The 25,514-nt window shown below is 47.6% G+C and overlaps 1 long non-coding RNA gene across 2 annotated transcripts in view; it reads right to left on the minus strand.

Annotated features, from left to right (window-relative positions):
• Positions 1–25,514, minus strand: part of LOC142010904 (uncharacterized) — a 120,421-nt gene that overhangs the window by 87,090 nt on the left and 7,817 nt on the right. For both annotated transcript variants that reach the window (XR_012644914.1, XR_012644915.1), the window contains exon 2: positions 6,701–6,822. This is a non-coding gene — a long non-coding RNA (uncharacterized LOC142010904). The remainder of the gene's footprint in view (positions 1–6,700; positions 6,823–25,514) is intronic.

The following is a 25,514-nucleotide window of genomic DNA, read 5'->3' on the forward strand; positions in this document are numbered from 1 at the left end:
ACCGGAGAGCGCTGGCAAGCTGTCAGTGGTCCCGGAGAGCCCACCAGGGCCATCACTCCAGGCCAGTCCCTCGGCGGAGCACCGACCGGCCCCAGGGCGGGGACGACGGCGCAGCCAGCACCACCCACGGATGGCGACGGACCCCCAGCTGCTGGCGATCCTCCGTCGGCAGCTGGACGTCTCCGAGCAGCACCTGCGGGTGGAGGAGCGGCGCCTCGAACTACAGGAGCGGAAGCTGGCCTGGCGCCAGGAGGCATGGGGGGCCTTTATGCGCACCTTCGAGCGCATCACGGACTACCTGGCCCCCCATGCCACGCCAGCCGCTGCTCTGCCCGCCCTGCCTGTTCCACCCGCCGCTCTACCTGCTGCTCCATCCGCCGTCGCACCGCCATCCACCACCGAGGGCTGTTCCGCCGAGGGGGACCTGGGGCCAGCTGACACCCGCCAGCCATATCTACCGGTCCGCCCAGCCCCCAGCCAGCCCCGGCCAGGGCTGAGGCCGAGGCATGGGTCGCGGCCGCCCACCCCCAGCGCTGGACATTAGGGGGTGTGGGGCCCAGGACGTGGCCCCCCACCCCTTTGTATATATCCCCTTCAGTTATCATCTTTTGTAAATAGTTTGTATTAGACCCCTGTTGTTATGTTGTTATGCTGATACCTGTCCCCCCATGTAAATAGTTCTCCCCTTCCTTGTCTTCCCCTTTTTTCTTTCATCTTATCTTATTTATAATACATATATATATAATATTTATTTTGCCTCTAAATAGTTAGTTATGATAATAATAATAAGAGTTCAACATATATTCTGGTTTGACGAACAAATGTCTGTTTTTATTTGCAAAAAAAGTTGGGGGGGTGTGCTCTTGGGTGCTCTGTGGTGTGGGCGTAGGGGCAGGGAGTGTTGTGGAGGATGGGGGGGGTGCAGTGGAGGGCCTGCCAGCGTTCACCCTGTGGCCTGGTTGAACTGGGCCCGCAGGGCCTCCCGGACCCGGGTCCCTTCGGGGTCCACCTGGCGACTGGGGGCAGCGGGTGGCTGCACATCGCCCCTGCCAGCCTCCACAGCCCAGCCCTGAAAGAATGCCTCCCCCTTGCTCTCGACGAGGTTGTGGAGGGCGCTGCACGCGCCCACAGTCTGGGGGATGTTGGTGGGGCCTGCATCGAGGCGGGTGAAGAGACACCTCCAGCGCCCTTTGAGGCAGCCAAATGTGTGCTCCACCACCTGGCGTGCGTGGTTCAGGCGCATGTTGAAGCGCTCCTGGCTGGCTGACAGGTGGCCTGTGTAAGGGTGCATGAGCCAGGGCTGGAGGGAGTATGCCGCATCTGCGATGATGCAGAGGGGCATGGTGGTGTCCCCCACAGGGATCTCCCGCTGGGGGATGAAGATCCCCGCCTCCAGCCGGCAGCACAGGCCCGAATTCCGGAATATCCGGGTGTCGTGGGTGCTGCCAGGCCAGCCCACATATATGTCCAGGAAGCGGCCCCGGCTATCCACCAAGGCCTGGAGGACCACTGAGTGGTAGCCCTTCCTGTTTAAGTAGTGTCCTCCACTGTGCTCCGGGGCACGGATGGGGATGTGGGTCCCATCCAGAGCCCCGAAGCAATTGGGGAAGCCCATTGTGGCAAACCCCATGAGGGCGGCATCCGGGTCCCCAAGCCGCACGAGCCTGTGGAGGAGCAGGGCGTTGATGGCGCGGACAACCTGCAGGGGAAGCACATGGGAGACCACCAATGAGGGGTGTGCAGGGTGTGTGTGGCCCTCCCCTGCCAGGGCTCCCCTCCCCTGCCAGGGCTGCCTCCCCCTCCCCCTCCCCTCATGGGTCCTCTTACCTCCATGAGGACAGCCCCGATGGTGGCCTTGCCGACGCCAAACTGCTGGCCCATGGATCGGTAGCTGTCTGGAGTGGCCAGCTTCCAGACAGCGATGCCGACCCATTTCTCCACGCTGAGGGCACGCCGTGTGAAGGTGTCCTGGTGCCTCAGTGCGGGGGTGAGCCACTGGCATAGCTCCAGAAATGTCTGCCAGCTCATGCGAAAGTTCTGGAGCCAGCGGTCGTCGTCCCACTCTCCGAGCACCAGCCACTCCCACCAGTCGGTGCTCGTGGGGTAGCTCCACAGCCGGCGGCGTGTGCGGTGTGGGGCTGCAGGTTTTGGGGTTGCTTCCTCCTCCCCTGCGGGCAGCTCCTCCTCTGTGGCTAGGATATGATCAGCTGCCTCCTGCATGGCATCAAGCAGGGCGAGCACTGCTCCAGTAGGGGTGGCAGGGTGGACCTCTGGCTGCTGCTGCTGCTGCTGCTGGGGGTCCATGACTGCGTCGCCCGAGGTGTGAGTGCCTATGGCTCTGCAGACTGCGTGCTGTGCAGGCTGTGTGCGTCTGGGAGGGGCCCTTTAAGGGAGCGGCTAGCTGTTGCCCCGGAAGTGCTAGTCCGCCCTGTGACCCTGTCTGCAGCTGTTCCTGGCACCCTTATTTCGATGTGTGCTACTTTGGCATGTAGACGTTCCCCTGCAGCGCCTACTTTGATGTGGTGCTGCCCAACATCGACGTTCAACATCGACGGCACCAGCCCTGGAGGACGTGTAGACGTCATTCATCGAAATAGCTTATTTCGATGTAGCGTTCACGTGTAGACGTAGCCCATATGATTAGTGAGGCCTGTTGTGTATATTTGCTGCTTTGCCTTCTTGCCCTGTTTATTTCAAGAGCTTTTGTAACACGATAAAATACAATGAAATTTTAAAATGCTCACAGCCAAGTCAATTTGTTACTTTGCGTGCTGTGGACAATTTTAAACACATTTTTATGGTTAAATAATTACAGCCTGACATTGCCGCAAATTTATTTCAAATATTTGAAAACAATGGCTTTTACATATAAGGTCCTTTTCATAGCCTCACACAAGCCCATGATGTAATGTTGATTTTTTTTTTTTTGGTACATTGGAATCACTGGTCTTTAACTCATGCTTCACTAACCACCTGAGTCATGTCATTAATCATTATACACATGTACGTCTTGACATATTGTTTAATTACCATTTCTCTTACTAATTCGTTTGGTGCCTTAATCCCAAAACAAAATATTCCAGAAGTGTTTTGGCCCTGCAACAAGTGATAATACTTTTGAATACATTAGGGATGATGAGACTGCTAATACAAAAGGTACGCATGACACTTCCCATCACCAGTGACAGAATGACTGCTCAGATTCCGCATTCTGTTGCTCTTTAACAAAAATATTCCCAAATTGTTGCCTGATCAAAACCTATCATTCTTTAACATTTTCATGATATATCCCTTTACCTTCAGTTATGAGGTGCAGTAACTTGGATAGGGTACCAAGTCAGGTGATCTGGATTTGGATCCTGGATCTGCTTCTGATGCTGTTTTGGATCTTAGGTAGGTCACAGCTTCCATGTATCAACTAATCATGAGTGCTTCAACTTTTTGTTGTCCAGCATCATACAACTTCACTTGAAGCTCATGGCAACAGCAAGCCCTCCTCACCTCTGAAAATCAGCCCTTTGTCATATCCCTTTCTTCATACCTCTGGTTGCATCTTGTGCTAGATTAGAATGTAAACTCCAGAAGGCAAGACTTGTGTCTTCTGGTAAGTTTGCACTCTACTAAGCCCTGTTAGACCTTTACCATGATGGTGCCCTTTATGCAATACCAGATTATAAATAGTCATCATGAAACTGGGCACCCAAAAACTGAGGCATTGTAAATGAGCAGATATGTTTGACAATTTTGGCCTTCCCCATCTGTACAGTGGGGATAGTCATGTTTACTCAACTTTATAAACCACGTAGAGATTGATGGATCAAAAGTTGAATGTAAGAGCTAATATGATCTTCTACATCTACAAAAAGTTTTACTCCTAATTTGTGCAGATGATCATAATTAAGTAAAAGAGATGCAAGTATCATCTTAAATGTCACAGAACTGGACTAGGCTTTAAGATAGCTGAAATTTTGGCTTATGACTCATCGAAAAATAAAAGGTTACAAATATAAGCACAACATGAAAAACATACCTCAGGAATTTCAGAATAAAAGGTTAACATTAGGTCCCTCAAACCAAAGTCTGATTTTACAGACTGCTACATGCCCAACAGCTCAAACTGAGGTCACTTTTGTACCTACATATGGACTTAGGGAAACAGTTCTCAAACTGAGAGTCAATATCATAAAGGGGTCACAGCCCCATTTTAATGAGGCCACCAGGGATAGTGTTAGACTTGCTGAGACATGGGACTGAGGCAGAAGCTTGGGCATCACCCTTATGTAGAGCAAGGAGGTTTTATTTTCCCTCACTCCCTCTGTGCCCCCCACTCACATAGTAACTTTGTTGTCAGAAAGTGATTGTGGTGCAACAAAGTTTGAAGATTGCTGACTTAAAGTCTTGACCTTAGGCTTCTATTTTTGAAACTCACGGCTTTTAACAATTCTTAACTTTAAAAATTCTACTTCTTGGCCAAAAAAGGAGGTATTCCTGATATTTTGTAGGTATCCTAACCTTTTACTTCAATGAAATGTCCCATTCAGCTTTCCTTTTTGATTGACTGGAAAGGAACAAAATGGCTACGTCTACACTAGCCCCAAACTTCGAAATGGCCACGCAAATGGCCATTTCGAAGTTTACTAATGAAGTGCTGAAATGCATATTCAGCGCTTCATTAGCATGCGGGCGGCCGCGGCACTTCGAAATTGACGTGCCTCGCAGCCGTGCATCTCATCCCGACGGGGCTCCTTTTCGAAAGGAGCCCGGCTACTTCGAAGTCCCCTTATTCCCATGAGCTGATGGGAATAAGGGGGACTTCAAAGTAGGCAGGGTCCTTTCAAAAAGGGGCCCCGTCGGGATGAGATGCGCGGCGGCGAGCCGCGTCAATTTCGAAGTGCCGCGGCCGCCCGCATGCTAATGAAGCGCTGAATATGCATTTCAGCGCTTCATTAGTAAACTTCGAAATGGCCATTTGCGTGGCCATTTCGAAGTTTGGGGCTCGTGTAGACGTAGCCCCTATTTTGCATCAAACAGGAAAGTTGTTTGCTTACCTCTGCAATTTACATATATCGGGTCTCTCAGATGACAAAAACAATTGGTTTTAGTTATTCCACAAATATTCACTATATTTTCAGAAGCTTTAAAAGCAGCTTTGTGGCAGAGCTGACGGGGAAGCTTCCAGCCCTTTTGGGGAATTACCACAACAAATTAGATGAAAACTTAACTGTTTAAATACATTTGGTTAGCTAAGTAGTGCCATCTGTAGAAAGTGGAACATCTTCTTTTAAGAAACAATACATGAAATAAACTTGACTCAGGGTTTCCCAAAGTATGAATCACATACCTGTCCCCAGATAATGCAAAAAAGTGTTAAGTCTTTTAAAAAATAAGTTCAAGTGACTGTTAAAATACAAGCTCTGTGATTCTCCAAGGCCATCCCATTGTCTTAATCATGGCCCCCAAGCTAATGATTAAGGGTCAAGTAGCACCAATATAAATGTAAATAGACTGCAAGATCCCTCATAAGAAAACAGGATTATACCTGTTCCTGTGTGTGTCTGCATCAGTATTTACCTCATATGAAGCAGTGTAAGCTCAATCATAACAGTGTATGTATGACACAAGGTACGAGGGGCTGCTGTGGCCAGGCTGGAATGTTCACACTCACAATCTGCTGGGGACCAGGACTGCTCCAGCCAAGCTCGAGCATCCTGCTGTGGGTGAGTGGCACTCCAAAGCAGTTAGAGCAGCCCCTGTCCCAGCATGCCATGGGTACTCCAGCCAGAAGAGAGCAATCTCTGGCAATGGCAGTGTGGCAGCTCTAGCTGATCTAGGCTGGACTGGCATCTCCAGCTAGCCCACCCCAGTTGTCCCTCCCCCCAGGGTCACTGTGAACAGGGTTACTCCAGCCCCATTGCAGTGCCCTTGCCAGCAGTGGCCCTGTGGGACTGTAGCAACCCCCTGCCAGTGGCAGGAGCTGGACTGCTCCACCCCATACTGGTTAACCAGTTAAACTTTCACATCCACCACTAGAACCCCTTTGAGCAGTGGTTCTCAAGATTTCCAGACTACTCTATCCCTTTGAAGAGTCTGATTTGGTTTGCATACTGCAAGTTTCACCCTAGTAAAATCATATTTTAAAGCTGTCACTATTTTGCAAAAAAAACACATCCCAGTGGCAACTACAGTTGCAGACATGGTAATGGTAAGGGCTTGTGAGTAGGAAATAAGTTGATCTGTGCCACTGGGAGAGATAACATTAAAATTTACAGTGTAGCCCACACTATGAAAAAAGGTTTAAGAACCCCATGTGAGTGGAAACAAAACTCTAGTTCATAATTAATTGGGCCAAATGTAGATCAGATGTGAAGGGGTGTAACTCATCTACTTCAGTGAAGTTACTAGCTTGCATAAGGAATTTGTCCCCGTTACATGGAGCCGATGTACAATCCATAATAATGTATGTTTGGTAGGTGTTTTTAGAAGTCGGAATTTTAACAGCAAAAAATACTTTAATGAACTTTATAGCTAGAGATTATCTGTATGTATAGATATGTCCATTTACCAGTCTTTATCTAATTAAAGAGAAAAATTTAACTGACAAGATTGACCTGAAATCATTGATCTACTATAACCCTTTGAGTAATTAAAGTAGTTCTCTACTCAAGTAAATGTGAATTATTGATAATCAAACATTACTTACTCAGTAGCAGATGTGCATCCACTCAGATTCATCATTTTGTCCCAGAACGAGATCTCAAGCCACAGTTTGTTGATCCTAGGATTCCCTCAGGCTGCTCATTCAGACATCATAATGTCAGTGATCTAAGAGGAAAAAACAGATTAGAAGCCTAAAGATGCAGGTGTGAGAAATAATCTGTAGCGAATGAGATGGACCCAAACGAACTGTCATATAGATAAGGGAGGACTCTCCTCAGAGAACCCTTCATAAGCCATAGTCAAACTGAGCCTCATGAGTTTAGTCTATAACAACATCCCAAAACAGTGATTCATCATTTTTGGGCTCACCCTTCCTTCAGAGAGAGGGCCATAGCTCAGTGGCTGTTTGGGAACTTCCTGCTTTCACCCAGTCCTTTTCCAGGAAAAGAGGCTCACTTTTCTCCCCTAGTCTGTCTTCTCCACATTTAATCTCCTCCCTCAAAATCTGACATCTCTCATAAGTATGGCCCACAACAGCTCATTAGCCTGGACTGCCCAGTGTGAGATTCATATATCCCCCACTGTGACGCTGGTAGACCAGGTGCCAGTTCATTCCACGGGCCTAGGCCTCAAACACGTATAAATGAATAGCTGGAAACCTGTCATCATTACCATCAGCAGCAGCAGCAGCAGCCAGGGGTTCAGCACCCATTAGTGTCTGATGTCTCACTCACTATTTCCTTCCATCTTTTCCTGTCCAAGGCAGAGTGTCCTAGTTTCTGGTGTGGAGCTCGTCTACAATCTACTGTATCATCTACCCATTCTCCGTGAGGTTTTCCTCTCCTATTAGAACTGTCCATTATGCTGAATACCAGGGTCTTGACTCTTCATTTGTCATTCATTCTGCAGATACGCTCGAATAGCTGTAACTTCCATTGTATAACCTTCTGCTGTAGGTTCTCTCTTGGCTGTATCTTCCTACATTATTCCTCATTGGTGACCTTCTGCATCCATCCTATTCTCAGGATCTTTCTATAACAACTCCTCTTGAATGCTAATATCCTTCTCTTTGAATCTTTCATTATCACCCATGTCTCACATCCATACAACATGCTGCCAAATACACGTTTGGAAGACGCTCAGCTCCGTTACTAAGCTAATCTCTTTCCTTTTCCAGATCTTATCCATCCCCTTCAAACTCGCTCTTGCTTTCACTATTCTAGTCATTATTTCCTTCTTACAGACTAGATCATACATTATGTTGCTCCCCAAATATGTGAACTTCTCTACTTTCTCTAGTTTGATCCTGTCCACACTGATCTTCCTTCCTAATCCATTATCTCCAAATACCATTGTTTTTGTTTCACCAATGTTCCTAATCAGTCCATATCACGTCCCTTCCTCATTTAGCACCTGCACCATTCTCGCTAGATTCTCTTCATCTTCTTCAATGATAACTATATCATCCGCAAAGCTCCAGTTGTTGATTCTCATCCTGTGCACAGATATCTCTTCTACCTCTTCCTTGATCTTGTCCATCAGTCTCTCTAGATGTGTGATGAAGATACTTGGTGATATCGGATCTCCTTTTATCATAGTTCTACTTGTACTCAAACAACTTCCCAACTCTCTGCATGTTCTCACCGCTGCCTCTGCATTGTCATCAATACCCTTCAACAACTGTATCAGTCTGCTATCCATTCCATACGACTCAAACAACACCCAAGTCACTTTCTGATCTATACTGTCAAATGCCTTCTGAAAAATATTGATGAAGCAATTGTAGATGTTCTTGGTCTTTCATTGAGCTTTCTCCACTATCAAACTTGTGCCAATATCTGCTGTATGGTACTTCTATCTTTCCAGAATCCTGCTTGCTCATCCACTCGATGTTCTATATGCGAACTCAGTCTCTCTGTCAGTATCGTCATCAGCACTTTGCCTAGGTGACTCGTTAGGACAACTGTTCTGTAGTAGTTTCACTTCCTTTCTTGTATATTGTCACTAGCATGATCTTGTCCATTCCTTACGTGCCTTTCATTCTTTCCATGTTATATGACGTGTATTTCCTGATTCATACTTTCTCAGTCGCATTTGATCACCTCTCCTGTAATCTTATTTCCAGGGCTCTTGTTGTTCATCATTTGTTTCACTGATCTTTCTACTTCCTCCCATGTTTTATAATTCTAATGTCTCTTTTAATAATGCTGACAACGTGTTTAGACGTATGGAATGCTTGTAGATGAAGCATTTTTTAATCCCTTATTACGTGTACTCCAAGATATAAGGTATGGGTTTAGGTTGCGGAGCAAAGATTTGACATTATTATATACACACATACATTAGGAAGCTGTGCCCCCTGTGGGCTATGCTCACACATACACCCCAGCTAGATCAGAGAGCTGCCTGGCAGCCTTCCCAGGGCTCCTCTCTGCCCACCGCATCTCCCCACCTACACTCCCTGGGTGGCAGACATACATCATTTGCATGATGATGTCATCCTGTTGCCCAGGAGGAAATTGTTGCTTTGGTTTTTTTTTTAAATATATAAACAGAGAAAACAATCTCCATTAACAGCAGTGGGCTTTGCAAGCTGCAATGAGCTCCGCTGAATTACTTACATTTCTTCTGAGGGCAAAAGATGTAGTAAACTACAAAACTATCAAGAGTTATTTTATTTACAATAATTCATTACCTGGTGATATACATACATGAGCAAACATATATATGCACACAAAGTCATGTATCCCTGAGGCTCTCTAAGACTGCTAACAAGGTGTAAGGGGAATAGAAACTTGGGGATTCCCTTAAAAACCACTCACACTGAAGCTAACACAGGCAGTCAGAGGGTTTGTCTTCATTTCCATGAAGACCAGTCAGGGTCCATCTTATAGAGTTTGATTTCACACACCTGGTGAAGGCAGGTGAAATTGATCTCTCTGGGGTCGGCAGTCAACCCCCCGTACCTCTTGCGATAGTGAGGAGTAAGGGAAGTTGACAGGAGAAATGCTCACAATTGCCTGCCTCAGTGAGGACAGGCCATACAGTCGACTGCAGATGCATCAATTCTAGCTGCACAATTGCAATAGTGTAGACCAACCCCTAGTCAGAATCCTGCAACAAAAAACAGAATGCCGTCCTGGGGATCAGGGCAGCACAGCCTAATGGCCAGATTCAAAGGGTTTGGGATCATAGCCCCAACAGGGGAGCCTGTGCCCACCCTACTCCACCAGGCCCCCAACCCAGGGCGCTGGAAGTGGGAAAATGCTCCACAACTCACTCAGCAAGGAATCTCCTACAACACGTTGAGCTTACATAGGTGTGAGAAGCCACTCACACACCCTCCCTGGGTCACTTCCTACCAGCTCTGGGGTTTCTGTGATCCACATAGCAGCAGGATCCTCCAGGTCCCCAGGCTCCACCACACCAGTCTCCTGCTTCCACTATATGGGTTATCTCTGGAGCTCCAGTAGCAGGACCTTCCTCTTCAGAGTCCAGCCCAGAGTTGAGCTGAGCTGCACTCTTTTATGCCGCCCCAGTCCTTGGTGCATGCTTAGGCTGGCGGGCAGGGCAGGACTTCCTCTGCCCACAGGCTTTTAACCCCTTCTGACCCAGGATGGGGTATGCATACCCCATCACAGGAGCACATTGCACTATAGTACCATAGACCCCATTGGCTTCCTTCTTGAATGCAATTCAAGCTGTTGTAATTGATCTACACAGCTAAACATGACTGCATTGTCGCTACCCCAGAGATTGCCTCTTTCCCCGTATACCATAACAGCTATTGAGCTCTCACCAATGCCCAGCATCTGAGTATCCAATGGTTGCTGACAGTCTGCATACTCTCAACTCTGACAACTTATTATTTTCACTTTAGATCCCTAAAGGCACTGTGAACAGTTTGATTACTCAAGCTTTTACCTAAAGCAAAACATCTTCTTCCATTCTTGATGAAAAGTTGCCATCTGAGGCCCACACGCACTTGGCTAACATACTAAAATGGCTGATGAACTTTAATCAACCTGCTTTGATTCACGCTAGCTGATGTCTTGGCTCTTTTGGAAGTCTGATAAAAGATACCATTTCACCCACTTTTCTCAGGAATGTCCTGTCACTTGCTATGCAGGGAAGCTCTGTTCTTGTCCCAGTACTTTACCATTTCTCCAACTGGTGTCTGTGGGCCCCTGTGGGTCTGCAAGGGAACTCCTGTGGGTCCATCGGTCCCAATGAAACTCAACTCCTCCCCTTCCCAGGTCTAAGGGTGGCTCCTTACCTGCCCTGATTTAATGTGATTCTTGGAAGCAGCTGCCAGATCCCTATGGCCCTAGACACAGAGGCATCCAGGGAGGCTTTGTGTGCTGCCCCCCCCCCCGCAAATGCTGGCTCCATAGCTCCCATTGGCTGAGAACCATGACAAATGGGAGCTGCTGAGATGGTGCCTGCGGGCACAAGGCCAGCACATGGAGACTCCCTGGCCAGCCATGTGCTTAGGGGCTGCAGGTAGCTGGGGACCAGGGGGCCAAGGTAAGCACCTCATCCCTGGTCCCACCCCAAAGCCCATACCCTCAGCCAGAGCCCTCACTCCCTCACCCACACCCCAATCAACTACTCCAGCATGGTGAAAGTGAGTGAATGTGTGGGAGAGTGAGCAAGAGTGAGAGGGACAATGGAGTGAGTGGGGGCAGGGCATCAAAGAAGGGGTGGGGGCTAATGTTCCCTCTAATTTTTTCCATCCATGTGTGGAATAAATTTTGTTATGTGCACCAAGATGTGCATCACTAACCTAGGCTCGACAGGGGTAGGGGAGGAAAGCCTGCAGGTAAGTGGAGAGCATGGATATCTGGGAGATGAACTTGAAATGGGAGGGAGTATGGGCTACACTGGGAGAGTAAAAAGAAGGCCGGGGCAAAACTGGGAGGCAAGACCAAATCAATGTCTGAGATGCCTATATACAAATGCAAGAAGTATGGAAAATAAACAAGAAGAATTGGAAGTACTAATAAATGAATACAACTATGATATCGTTGGCATCACAGAAACTTGGTGGGATAATACTCATGATTGGAATGTTGGTACTGAAGGGTACAGCCTGCTTAGGAAGGAAAGACAGGGAAAGAAGGGAGGAGGTGTTGCCTTGTATATTACAAATGTACACACCTGGACAGAGGTGGAGATGCACGTACGAGATAGACGGGTTGAAAGTCTCTGGGTTAGACTCAGAGGAGTTAAAAACAAGGATGAGGTCCTACTAGGTATCTACTACAGGCCCCCTAGCCAGGTGGAAGAGGTGGATGAGGCTTTCTTTAAACAGCTAACAAAATCATCCAGGGCCCAGAATTTGGTGGTGATGGGGGACTTCAACTATCCAGGTATATGTTGGGAAACTAATACAGCAGGGGACAGACTGTCCAATCAATTCTTGGATTGCGTTGCAGACAACTTTTTATTCCAAAAGGTTGAAAAAGCTACCGGGGGGAAGCTGTTCTAGATTTAATTTTAACAAATAGGGTGGAAATTATTGAGAATTTGAAAGTGGAAGGATGCTTGGGTGAAAGTGATCATGAAATCATAGAGTTCACAATTCTAAGGAAGGGTAGAAGGGAAAACAGTACAATAGAGATAATGGATTTCAGGAAGGCAGATTTTGGTAAACTCAGACAGCTGGTAGGTAAGGTCCCATGGGAAGCTAAACTGAGGGGAAAAACAGCTGAGGAGAGTTGGCAGTTTTTCAAAGGGACATTATTAAAGGCCCAAAAGCAAGCTATCCCGCTGCATAGGAAAGATAGAAAACATGGCAAAAGACTGCCTTGGCTTAACCAGGAGATCTTGCATGATCTCAAACTAAAAAAGGAATAGTATAAGAAATGGAAACTAGGACAAATTACAAAGGATGAGTATAGGCAAACAACACGAGCGTGCAGGAGCAAGATTAGAAAGGCTAAGGCACAAAATGAGCTCAAGCTAGCTACAAGCACAAAGGGAAACAAGAAGGCTTTTTACAAATACATTGGTAACAAGAGGAAGACCAAGGAGAGGGTAGGGCCATTGGTCAGTGACAAGGGAGAAACAGTAACAGGGAATTTGGAAATGGCAGAGATGTTTAATGATTTCTTTGTTTTGATCTTCACTGAGAAATCTGAAGGAATGCCTGACATAGAGAATGCTAGTGAAAAAGGGGTAGGTTTAGAAGTTGAAATACGAAAAGAACAAATTAAAATTTACTTAGAAAAATTAGATGTCTGCAAATCACCAGGGCCTGACGAAATGCATCCTAGAATCCTCAAGGAGCTGATAGAGGAGGTATCTGAGCCTTTAGCAATCATTTCTGGAAAATCATGGGAGACGGGAGAGATTCCAGAAGACTGGAAAAGGGCAAATATAGTACCCATTTATAAAAAGGGGAACAAGAATAACCCGGGAAACTACAGGCCAGTCAGCTTAACTTCTGTGCCAGGAAAGATAATGGAGCAGGTCATTAAAGTAATCATCTGCAAGCAATTGGAAGGTGGCAAGGTGATAGGGAACAGCCAGCATGGTTTTGTTAAAAACAGATCATGTCAAACCAATCTAATAGCTTTCTTTGATAGAATAACGAGCCTTGTGGATAAAGGAGAAGCGGTGGATGTGATATACCTAGACTTCAGTAAAGCATTTGACATGGTCTCACATAATATACTTATCAATAAACTACTCAAATACAACTTAGATGGGGCTACTATAAGGTGGGTGAACAACTGGCTGGATAACCGTACCCAGAGAGTAGTTATTAATGGCTTTCAATCCTGCTGGAAAAGTATAACTAGTGGGGTTCTGCAGGGGTCTGTTTTAGGACCGGTTCTGTTCAATATCTTCATTAACGATTTAGATATTGACATAGAAAGTACACTTATTAAGTTTGCAGATGATACCAAGCTGGGAGGGGTTGCAACTTCTTTGGAGGATAGGGTCATAATTCAAAAGGATCTGGATAAACTGGAGAAATGGGCTGAGGTAAACAGGATGAAGTTTAATAAGGACAAATGCGAAGTGCTCCACTTAGGAAGGAACAATCAGTGTCACACATACAGAATGGGAAAGGACTGCCTAGGAATGAGTACTGCAGAAAGAGATTTAGGGGTTATAGTGGACCACAAGCTAAATACGAGTCAACAGTGTGATGCTGTTGCAAAAAAAGCAAACATGATTCTAGGATGCATTAACAGGTGTGTTGTGAACAAAACACAAGAAGTCATTCTCCCGCTCTACTCTGCGCTGGTTAGGCCTCAGCTGGAGTATTGTGTCCAGTTCTGGGCACTGTAGTTCAGGAAGGATGTGGAAAAATTGGAGAGGGTCCAGAGGAGAGCAACGAGAATGATCAAAGGTCTAGAGAACATGACCTATGAAGAAAGGCTGAAAGAACTGGGCTTGTTTAGTTTGGAAAAGAGAAGATTGAGGGGGGACATGATAGCAGTTTTCAGGTATCTAAAAGGGTGTCATAAGGCAGAGGGAGGGAACTTGTTCTTCCTTGCCTCTGAGGATAGAACAAGAGGCAATGGACTTAAATTGCAGCAGGGGAGGTTCAGGTTGGACATTAGGAAAAAGTTCCTAACTGTCAGGGTGATCAAACACTGGAATGAATTGCCAAGGGAAGTGGTAGAATCTCCATCACTGGAGATATTTAAGAAGAGGTTAGATAGATGGCTTTCAGGGATGGTCTAGAAAGTGCTTGGTCCTGCCATGGGGGCAGAGGGCTGGACTCGATGGCCTCTCGAGGTCCCTTCCAGTCCTACTCTTCTATGATTCTATCACCAGTAAAAACACATCTCTAGCTGTGGGTGGCACCTGACTCTCTCCTGGGTGTCCACCCAAGCTCTCGTCGTACAGAGAAAACTGGTGGGGCTTCAGTGCGGGGCAAGACAGGGGATATTTAAAATCCAGATGAAGGTCCTTGGGTTGCTCAAGTTTGAGAACTGTTGCATTACATGAAGGTGGATTGGAGGGGGCAAAGGTAAAATGTGATGGAGTGAGGAGTCTTCTTTTGTTCCATTCATTATACTTTTGAATGTGCTCACTTGTCATGATGGGTACATGTGACAGCGCTCCAGTTCCAGTTCCCAACTAAAGCCACCAATTATTTTTCTTCACCAAGAGGAAAAAAGCCTTTCCAGGGAGTTCTTATGCACTAGCTTTAGGCAAAATAAGGGAATCCCATATCACGTGCCCTGCCCAGCGCCTCAGGGCTCATTACTCAAAAGAAGAACACGTACAACCTAGTATTTGAGGCTTGATTCACACATCCACTCGGTACTGGATTGACAATAGCACCACTAATGTCATGGCACCGGGCCCACACTCTAAAGGAGCTGCGGCCCCACCCATTAAGTTGTATTACTCCCAGAGCATCTGGTTTCTCTCCACTTCTCAGCTTCCCAACTGCCCACCCTTCACTCCTCTCACCCTACCAACCAGAGCTTCTCTCCATGCCCCTGGCTCTGCCCGCCAGCTCCTCCCCACTCCTCCATCCCTCCCCCAGACCACTGCTTGCTCCTTTAGGCCAGCAGCTGGCTGAGGACTCCTCTCCACTCCATCACTGTCAGGGAGTCAGGCTGGAGAGGAGCCTTCAGCTGCTGCTGCTCTAGCCTGACGACCATCCAGTTTTGGAATCCTCAGGGATTGGGTCTGCCTCTCCCTGTAGCTCTGTGGAAGTGATGGGCTGAGGAAGTTGTAGGCTCCTGTACCACCACCCTGCAGAAGCACCTCCTCCACGGCAAGCACTGGGAGACAGAGCCGCTCTCCGCTCCTTAGCTTCTGCTGTTCTGCCCCTGGCTCATCAGCACCAAGGGACAGGGCCTGGGGGAGTGGGTCTGTGTGGGGGGATTCTGGGATGTGAGGGGGTGAAAGGCATTGGACAGTGGGGGAGGTTTGCACATTTTGTAGTGCTGGGAAGTGAAGGGTCTGTGTGAAGTGCTGTCGTTGTGGTGATGAGGCTGTGGGGAAGGGTACGAGACAATGGGAGTGAGAGAGATCAGTGTGTGTTGGGACTATGAGCGTGAGGGTCTGTGTAGCGTACTGGGCAGTTGCCGTCGGACAGAGAGTGGGGAGGCCACTAGAAAGGGGGGATGGTGTTCAGGGCACTGTGCATTCAGGGGAGGCCATAGAGAGGCTAGGGGATGCTGGGTGGGGAGGCTGTGTGATGTGGCATGGACCCACCCCCCCCGGGGAAGGGGTACACTGACAGCACCACACTGGGAGGGCCTGTGTACACCTGGTGGCTGCTGGTTTGTAAAAAGTGCCCTCACATTGGGTGGAGCAGAGCCACTTTTGCCTTTCCCCCATTAACCTTGGCTGGCACATCGCTCCAAGAACTGACCCTCCTGGGCCATATTCCATTGCCCCCATAGGGGCCCACAGATGTGTGTGGAGCTGGACCCACAAAAGAATTAATCCAGCCTTGCATCCTCTCAAACAAACGTCCTAGAGAAACAGAGGGAGGTGCCATCCGGCGGTGCCCTCCTGCCCTGGCCTTGACCATTCTTTACGGCACTCAGGGCCTAACATTAGATGGCTGCCTGAGGAAGACCAGGCTCCCAAGGGTCCAGCTGTTCCATCTTCACTCACTCTCCCCACTCCCCAGCCAAGCAGAGAACTCCCCTGGACCCAACATTTCCTAGAGGTCACTTAAGCCACTTTCCTTGGATACCATTCAGTGAAAACTGGCACATGATGCATCAGGACAGGGTTTCTAGAAGAACCAGTACCGTCCATCACAGTGAATTTATTTAAGATATGATGCCCAATAAAAGGCTGTTTTTAAAAGGGCCCAGAAGCAGCTAGACCTCCTGGTCTGCCTTCTGTGCCCATCCAGCCAGAGTTTGCTGCGACAATATAAAGTTTACAACCTGTTATTCAGCTAGAGTGCCTTGATCTGCGGGAAGCATGGGCATTGCCACAGGACAGATTGGATATGCTTTGTTGGGCCCTGCGGCAGCTGCCACAAGCCTCTTATGGATAGGATCCAGGGTGGGATGGCAGCAGGGGTCACGCGCCCACATTGCCACAGCAGGAGCCAGAGTGACCCAGCAGCTTGCTCCACTCTGCCCCACAGCCCTCTCCCAGCCCACTGGACTCCACTTCACTGCAGCAGCAGGACGCAGAGCACCCCGGCTCTGAGGTACTTCTCATCCTGTCACTGCAACAGGCTGGGAGAGAGCAATAGGGTGCAATGTGACAGGATGGAGCAGTCACTCTGAGTGCGGGAGGGAAGGCAAACCTCTGCTTCTGCCTCATGCCAGGTCCTTCGGTAATCCCCCAGCTTGCATTGCTCAGAAAAAGGGGCTTCAGGCAATGATAAGGTGACCATCCATCCCGTTTTCACTGGGACAGTCCCGTATTTCAGACATTAGGAAGGCATCCAGACTTATTTTAACAAAAGGGCTAATTGTCCTGTATTCACACCCTCTCCCCCGCACTGAGCTTCCTTTCCCCCAAGTCAGCACAGCCGCAGTTGCTGATACCAGGTGCTGGCCAGAGAGTATATGCAACACGTACCGCCCAGCCAGCTGCGCAGACAGCAGCAGGAGACGGAGCTTGGGGCCCTGCCATATGGTAAGGCAGGGTATGTTGGGGTGGGAGTGGGGAGTAATGTGTGTCCCTCACTCATTTTTTGTTTAAGATTTTCATGGGACCCGGTGTCTCTCTTTGGGGAAGCTGCCCCTCCAGCCAGGCAGACCCCTGGGAAGAGGTAGCCCCATCCCCACTGCGCTGCAGGGCAGCTGCCATAGAGCAGGGGAACCCCCTGTAGGGCGGCCACCTCCTGCAGCTGGGGAGTCCCTCCCACAAGAGCAGGGCTACAACCCCGTTCCCAACTCCCCATGGCATGTACATGGCTACAGTTGGTAAATGTTGACTTTGTAATGTCATATACACGTCATTGGGGTGTATGGGGTGTCCAGGGAGAGGTAGCACCTCTGGTGTGGGGACTTGTTGTGTCTCTGTGGGGCAGTTCATGCACCTTTGGTCCCCAGCTGGCACCCAACTCTCACCTGTGGCTCCAAGAAGCTATAGCCTGCAGCGGCCACACCCTGATAAACCACTTTGGCAGGCGGGCTACACCAGGTGAGGGTAGCCAGCAGGTCTGAAACCTGTGGTGAGATAGGGAATTGCCTATCCCAGCATGCAAAGTCAGCCCCAGCGGACTGGGCGAATGAGATCAACAGTAAGATCCAATGACCAGGAAGGTGGTTCTGCAACGCTCTGTGGAGAGCGAAGGGCATGACAAGGCACCAAAGACAGCATGGCCATCCACTGAAGCCTAGGAAGTCCCACCCACGACAACTTGTCGTACCACTGGAACCAGGCTTCTGAAGTCGAGAGAGTGGAACTGCCCCTGTGCAACGGCTTTCCCACTTTAAACATTCTCCCACACAGGTTCTTTGCACATTCTCATCACTTCTGTCTACCTCAAAGTCCTACGGTGATGGCGGAGGGGTGAAGTGACAGGTGGAGGTGACCACTAGGAGTTGTAGCTCCAAACCTGCATGTAGGCAGCTTGTGGACTTTGGTCACTTGACTCTGACCCCAGGATGACAGAGGAGTTCGGCAGCATCCCAGGCGACTGAGCAGGCCTTCTTAGGAACAGCATTGCTCACCCTCAAAATGAGGGAGGGGACTAGAAAAGGTGTCCCAAAAATTGCTTGCCCCAACCAAAATGGCCAGCATGCCGCAGCTGGCAGTTTTACCCTCACAGCAGATGAAAAACAGTGAAAAGAAAGATGATATTTGCAGCATGGAACGTTTGTATCCTCTTGGACAGGGAGAATGCTATGAGGCCTGAGAGAAGAAGGGCCCTCGTAGCAAGAGAACTGGCATGTTATAACATTGACACAGCCACCATGAGTGAGACCAGGCTGGCAGAGGAAGGATCCATCTGCGAACCAAAAGGAGGTTACGCCTTCTTCTGGAAAGGCAGGCCAGAAATGAAGACAGAATCCATGGAGCGGGACTTGCCATCAAGACATCACTTCTGCACCAGCTTCCTGACCTACCAACTTGCATCAGTGAGCGTCTGATCAAGCTCCGCTTCCCCCTCAACACCTCTTGCCACATTACAGTCATCAGAGCTTACGCCCCCACACTGACTAGCAGCAATGAAGCAAAAGAAAGTTTCTTTGAGGACCTTGACCATCTTGTGAAAGCAACTCCTCCTAGTGACAAGCGTCTCCTGTTGGATGACTTCAACGCCAGGGTTGGAAAGGACTGTACAACCTGGAAGGGGGTGCTGGGGCATCATGGTGTTGGTAACATGAATGCCAATGGCTGCCATCTGCTGAGCTTGTGTGCAGAAAATGACCTGACGATTACCAACACTCTCTTCAGGCAAGTCGATAAATACAAGACCACATGGATGCACCCGAGATCAAAACAGTGGCACCTGACTGACTATGTCATCAGTCGCAGGTGGGACATTCGAGATGTTAAGATCACCAGGGCCATGTGGGGAGATGAGTGCTGGACTGATCATAGACTCGTCAGATCTGTCCTTATGCTGCACATCACACCACTGCACCGCAAGAAGCTCAAGATTGTCAGACCCTCCTTCAACATCGGGAAGCTGCAACATATTGGTCATAGTGAGACATTCACAGCCTGCCTTGATGAAGTGCTGACATCCCGTGGACCTCTGACTGGAGGCCCAAAACAAAAGTGGGACCAGTTCAAAACCCTGGTGACAGAGTCAGCCAAGTCAACACTAGGACTGAAAAAGAGAGTTCACCAAGACTGGTTTGGTGAAAATGACAAAGACATCATCAAGATCTTAGAGGAAAAGCAGAAAGCATTTCTGCTATGGCACAATGATCAGTCCTCAACCTCCAAACATGATCGTTTCAAACACCTTCAGAGCCAGGTGCAAACGGCACTTCGCAAAATGCAAGATGAGTGTTGGGAGAGTAAAGCTGATGAAGTCCAATACTATGCTGACACCAAGAACTCCAAGATGTTCTTCAGTGCTATCGAAGCTATATATGGACCTTCAAAGCAAGTACTACACCTCTCCTGTCTGCAGATGGCATGACCCTTCTGAGGGAGAAGAACAGCATCAGCAACAGGTGGAGAGAGCACTTCAGCAACCTTCTCAACAGACCCTCCATTGTCGACCCTGTGGCCCTACACCAGATCCCTCAGAAACCCACAATAGACTGTCTTGACCTGCCCCCTACAATGGATGAGGCCAAAAAGGCAATCAGCCAGACCAGCTCTGGCAAAGCCCCTGGGATGGATGGTATCCCTGCTGAAATTTTCGAAGTGGCAGGACCAGTGTCACTTGAAGCCTTTCACAACACCTTGATCAGCATCTGGGGAGAAGACGACATGCCCAAAGACTTTAAGGATGCCACAATCATCTCGCTCTCCAAGAACAAGGGCAACAAAGCTGACTGTGGAAATTAGTGGGGCATCTCCCTTCTCTGTACTGCTGGGAAGATCTTCGCTCGAGTCATCCTCAACCGTCTGATCCCCAGCATCTCAGAGGAGAACCTACCAGAGGCACAGTGTGGTTTTCGCCCAGGCTGCAGCACCATTGATATGATCTTTGCTGTTTATCAGGTCCAGGAAAAGTGCATAGAGCGGAACTTGGATCTGTACGCTGTCCTTATAGACCTGACCAAGGCGTTTGACACCGTCAACAGAGAAGCCCTGTGGATTATCCTGTCAAAACTTGGCTGCCCAAGAAGATTCGTTAACCTCATATGCCTGTTCCACGCTGACATGACTGGCTTTGTTCTTTCAAATGGTGAGTCTTCAGATCCATTTCAGATATCCAATGGTGTGAAGCAAGGGCGCGTGCTGGCCTCAGTGTTATTCAACCTCTTTTTCAGGTGCGTCCTCAGCCACGCAGTTACGGACCTGGACCATGGAGTCTACATAAAATACAGACTCGATGGGTCACTTTTCGACCTTCATCGTCTGAATGCTAAAACCAAGATGCTTGAGAGGCTCATCATTGAAGTCCTTTCTGCTGATGACTGTGGACTTATGGCACACAAGGAACCTGATCTCCACCTCATCGTCAACAAGTTTGCTGATGCCACCTGCCTCTTTAGTTTGATCATCAGCCTAGGAAAGGCCGAGGTACTGTTTCAACCTGCTCCAGGATCTGCTGCTCTCCCCGCTTCAATCTTTATTGAAGGAACAGAATTGAAAACGGGAGAGGAGTTCAAGTACCTTGGCAGTGTGATAGCCAATGATGGCTCCCTTGACAAAGAAATCAATGCCAGAATCTGCCAGGCCAGCCGGGCACTAGGACGTCTGAGAGTGCAAGTGCTGAATCAGCACAATATCCAACAGTCCACTAAACTGAAAGCGTATAAGGCTGTAGTCCTGACCAGTTTCCTGTATGGCTGTGAAACCTGGACCTTGTACAGAAAACTTATAAAACTGCTGGAGTGCTTCCACACACACAGCCTGAGGTCAATACTGCACATTCGATGGCAGGACACAGTTATGAACCTGGAAGTCCTGGACAGAGCAGGAACCACGAGCATCGAAGCCATGATTCTGAAAGTCCAGCTTTGCTGGACAGGGTACATCATACGAATGGAGGAGTCAAGAATCCCTAAGCAACTCCTCTATGGTGAACTCCCCCAGGGCAACAGGAATCAAGGTAGGTCTCGCAAGAGGAATAAAGACTGCATGAGGGCCAGCATTGCTCATGCCGGTTTAAAACCAGATCAGCTAGAGCAGCATGCAAAAGACCGAACAGGCTTGAGTGCTCTCGTACGACACGCATATGACAACTTTGAAGAGCAACGACACGTACGCCTCACTGATGCTTGTGAGAGGAAGAAAGCAACAGCAGCAGCTGCACCAACAGAGCCAGGACAATTCCCTTGCCCCCACTGTGAATGCCCATGCTGTTCAAAACTTGGACTCCTCAGTCACATGCGAGTCCACAACCAATGAGCCTGTGCAAGCTCAAGACGTCATCATTGGACACGACAGACTACCTACAAAGTACACCTCATTGCAAGACAAGAAGAAAGCTTTTGCATTAGAAACCATGAGCATGTAGCAGTCTCCATTGTAAACTTCTGGCTAACTTCGGTTAAAATATATATTTTTATTTTTTTACCTACTAGTTATAAAAATGAAGCATGTCTTTTTAATGGGTGCTCAGTAAACAATATTATTTTGAATGTTTGTACGGCATGGGTCTGACTGATTTCCATTTAACTCACTGAAGACATTCAATTTTACCAGGTGTGCCGTATTTGGCATAAGAAAATATGGTCAGCCTAGGCAAGGGGACAGAGCAGGGTGGGGGTAAAGCAGAGGTGGTGTAGTGCCTGCAGTCAGGGGGAGTTGGGGGTTACCATGGGGTAGGTTGCTCCAGGATTCATGTTCCTCTAGGGTCAGCCCTGCACACTGGGACCTTAAAAGTATCTAGAATTCTCATGCATTTTCATTAAATCAAATAAATTAGTGCCTCAATACAATCAGTTATTTTTATAGTTTCCATCTGTTTTTTAACATCTTAAATCCTGAATTATTTTCAGAAAATACGAGGCTATAAAAAATGAGCAGCTGCTGAGAGGCAACTGAGGAGGAAGTGACCTGATGGGTAGTTGCAAAAGGAATGGGAGTACTGAATATCTGGCCCGGAGGACAGTGGGACTAACAGCCACCACTGGCCCTCGGGGCAAGGTGTGAGGGGCCCCAGCTCCACACCCTAGAAGGGGGTGGGGCCAAGGGCAGAAGGGGCAAGGCCAAGGGCAGTCAGACCTTAGCACTGCTCATATCATGGCACTGCCCTGCCTGCCAAGAGCCGCACAGCACTGGAACTCTGGCTGCCTGGAGCTCTGGCCGCCACGACTGCTGAAGTAGCTCCAGGCACTTTGGAAATGCCAGGCCATGGGGCAATTGCCCACTTTGTCTCCCCCCGGTGGGCTTACGTGATGAAGTGTAGTGGAGATGGGAGTATTTGTTTTGTTTCAAATTCACTTTTCAGTGATTTTCATTCTAAAAATTTGCTGGAATATGACTCAAAAATGACAACAAGGCAGCTGCAAACATAGTTGAAGCTAATCTGTTTAAAAATTCAAAAGACCACTCCCTCTGGTAGAGAGACACAGGTATGCTGCTAAGAGTCTGGTCATGTCACATGGGTCATGCTACATACAACAAATTGTTTCTTCCCTTTTAATAAGAGCAGTGAAGTCAGCATGGTGAATTTCTAACCTCTGTTATGTAGGAGAAGTAGTATGATGGTGTAAGCAGAGAACAACAATGTTCAACAAAGGAGCTGAGGGGCCTGAAGGGATAACCACTTAACTGGGAATAGTATCAGAGGGGTAGCCGTGTTAGTCTGGATCTGTAGCAGCAACGAAGGGTCCTGTGGCACCTTATAGACTAACAGAAAAGTTTAAAGCATGAGCTTTCGTGAGTTAACTCACTTCTTCAGATGCTGGTCAGCATCTGAAGAAGTGAGTTAACTGGGAATATAAAACTGCAATAACAACAAAGAAAACAAAAAAGAAGAGAGAAAACAAGTTGTATGGAGCAACTGCAAATAATTGGCTATACTTGTACTGTTTTATTTGTTTTGTATTTTGCTTTCTTCTCCTTCCTCTTCCTAGGTGCCTAGTGTTAGTATCCTCATGTTCCTGCTGGCCAGAGAGGGCAAGGAGAGAAAGTCACTATAAAAATATATGGATAAACCATGAGACTGAATAGCTTACAGCCAAAGGCTGGAGGAGCCAGACACTCAATAAATTAATCCACAGATATGAGAAGCCTAATTTTGAGAGGTGCTGACTCTGAGCAACCAAAGTCAAATAGAGAAGCAGGTGCTCAGTATATTCGAAAATCAGGCCTTATGGCCCTTCTTCCCTACACCATTACCATCTCTGGCTTCAGTACCACGGACAAGCAGCTCAGCCAAGATCTTCAAAGAGATTTACAATTTCAGTGGGGATTAGGCATTTAAATACCTCTGAGGATCTGGGCCTTTTTGCCTCTCCTCTCCTGGGGCTCCTAGGAACCAGATAAGCACTCAGAGCAAGTTAGAGAAGCCACAAGGGAGGCTTATGTTCTAAGTTGGTAGTGCCTCCATAGCAGTTGCACTACATGAAAACTGCCAGGGTATGTGGAAGGAAATGATAATTTATTTAAATTTTTGATCTTGGACTGTACATGAATGTCCTCATATTCTCATCTCCTGACTTCCTATATGGTGTGGAGGGGAAAATCACTACGCTATTATGTCAAATCTAATAATTGAAGACCTAATTTTCAGAAATGTTGAGCATCCAAAACTCCATCTGAAATCACTGACAGCTGCAGGTGCTCAGCACCTCTGGAAATCAGTGCCTATATTGGGGTGAGGAAGACAGAAGTGAGTATAGACTAACGTCCTCCTGGATTGTGGCTTCAACATGAGAGCAGTGAAACAATAGCAGGATCTGCTGAACAAAGAAAATACATCATTAAGTCATTAATTAATCTTTTATGATGTAGTTTTAGATTATCCTTTTGCATTTATAATTAGATGGCAGAACAGATGGTGAAGACAGGTTATATTAATGGACACATCACTTAAAACTATCTTTCTCAGAGACTCATCACTATATCAGGGTCTTGTTTGATTACAAAGTTTTATTGAAAAGAACTGCGACAGGGAAATGTTTACTATACCAGAGGATTGTATCTGAGTTCATTGCAATGGAGTTCCACTCTAAGGCCATGACTACACTTAACAGAGATCCATGCTACTGCAATCAATACAGCTAGGGTCAATTCAGTGTGTCTAGTGAAGACCTGCTAAATCAATGGCAGAGTGCTTTGGCTGACTCTGGTAGCCCTCCAGAATGAGAGGAGTAAGGTAACTCAACAGGACAGTGTTTCCATCAATGCAGTGCCATGTAGAAACCACAGTAAGTTGACCTAAACTACACTGACTCCAGCTACATTATTCACGTAGCTGGAATAGCATAACTTAGGTCAACTGAGCCCAGTAAGGTAGACCAGGCCTGTGGTGCTGTCAAATAAAACACATTGTATCTCTACATCACTGAACTTGGTAGTAAATGTTCAGGTATATGGGTGTAGAAGTTGTTCAGGGCATTCTTTGGGACATAGGTGACCCACTGTAGTAGTCATGAATTGCACTGCCCCCCACCCAACAATATCCCTGCCAAAATTTTAATTGCTAAATGGGCTGCCTCCTCATGCCCCTTCCATGTTTCTGTGAGTAGCTCTTCCTGCACCCCTCCCCCTGCAGGAGCCAGTGGCCTATGATTTGGGGTAACCATATGCCGTGACACTGGGAGATACATCAGCAGTGGGCTGAGAACCCAAAGGCTGGATGTAGTTTGGATAAGAGTTAAAATAATGTATTTATCATCAACATTCATGTGTACAGCTATAATATTTGCACTTGTCTCTCTCTTCTTTTATATCAGACTGAAATCCATTTTAAAAGAAATCCTGTATCTAATCCCACACTAGTCTGTAAACTTCCATACTTCGACAAAAATGCACAAGAGCACGGCCCAGCAACAGCTGGCACAAGTCCTGAACGGGCCTTAAGCCCCTCTGCAAGAGCATAAAAATTAAGCTATATTTCTATGTGAATTTACTTAATACACTTCTGTAGGGAATATCAATATTTACTGTGTTCTTGTTTATATGTAATGTTTGTTTTACTGTTTTGCAAATGATCTTCATGTTCATTTGTGAGTACAGACAGCAGGATTTTGAATTGTCCATAATGGACCAAATCCTGTTTGTTTTAGTCATGCATCTCAATGGGACTATTTGCATGAATGAAATAGAACAGGATTTAAAGTGTCAGTTGAGTAACAAATCTGCTGTAATAAATA

The sequence above is a fragment of the Carettochelys insculpta genome, chromosome 3, assembly GCF_033958435.1.
Source record: "Carettochelys insculpta isolate YL-2023 chromosome 3, ASM3395843v1, whole genome shotgun sequence".
NCBI classification, from domain to species: Eukaryota; Metazoa; Chordata; order Testudines; family Carettochelyidae; genus Carettochelys; species Carettochelys insculpta.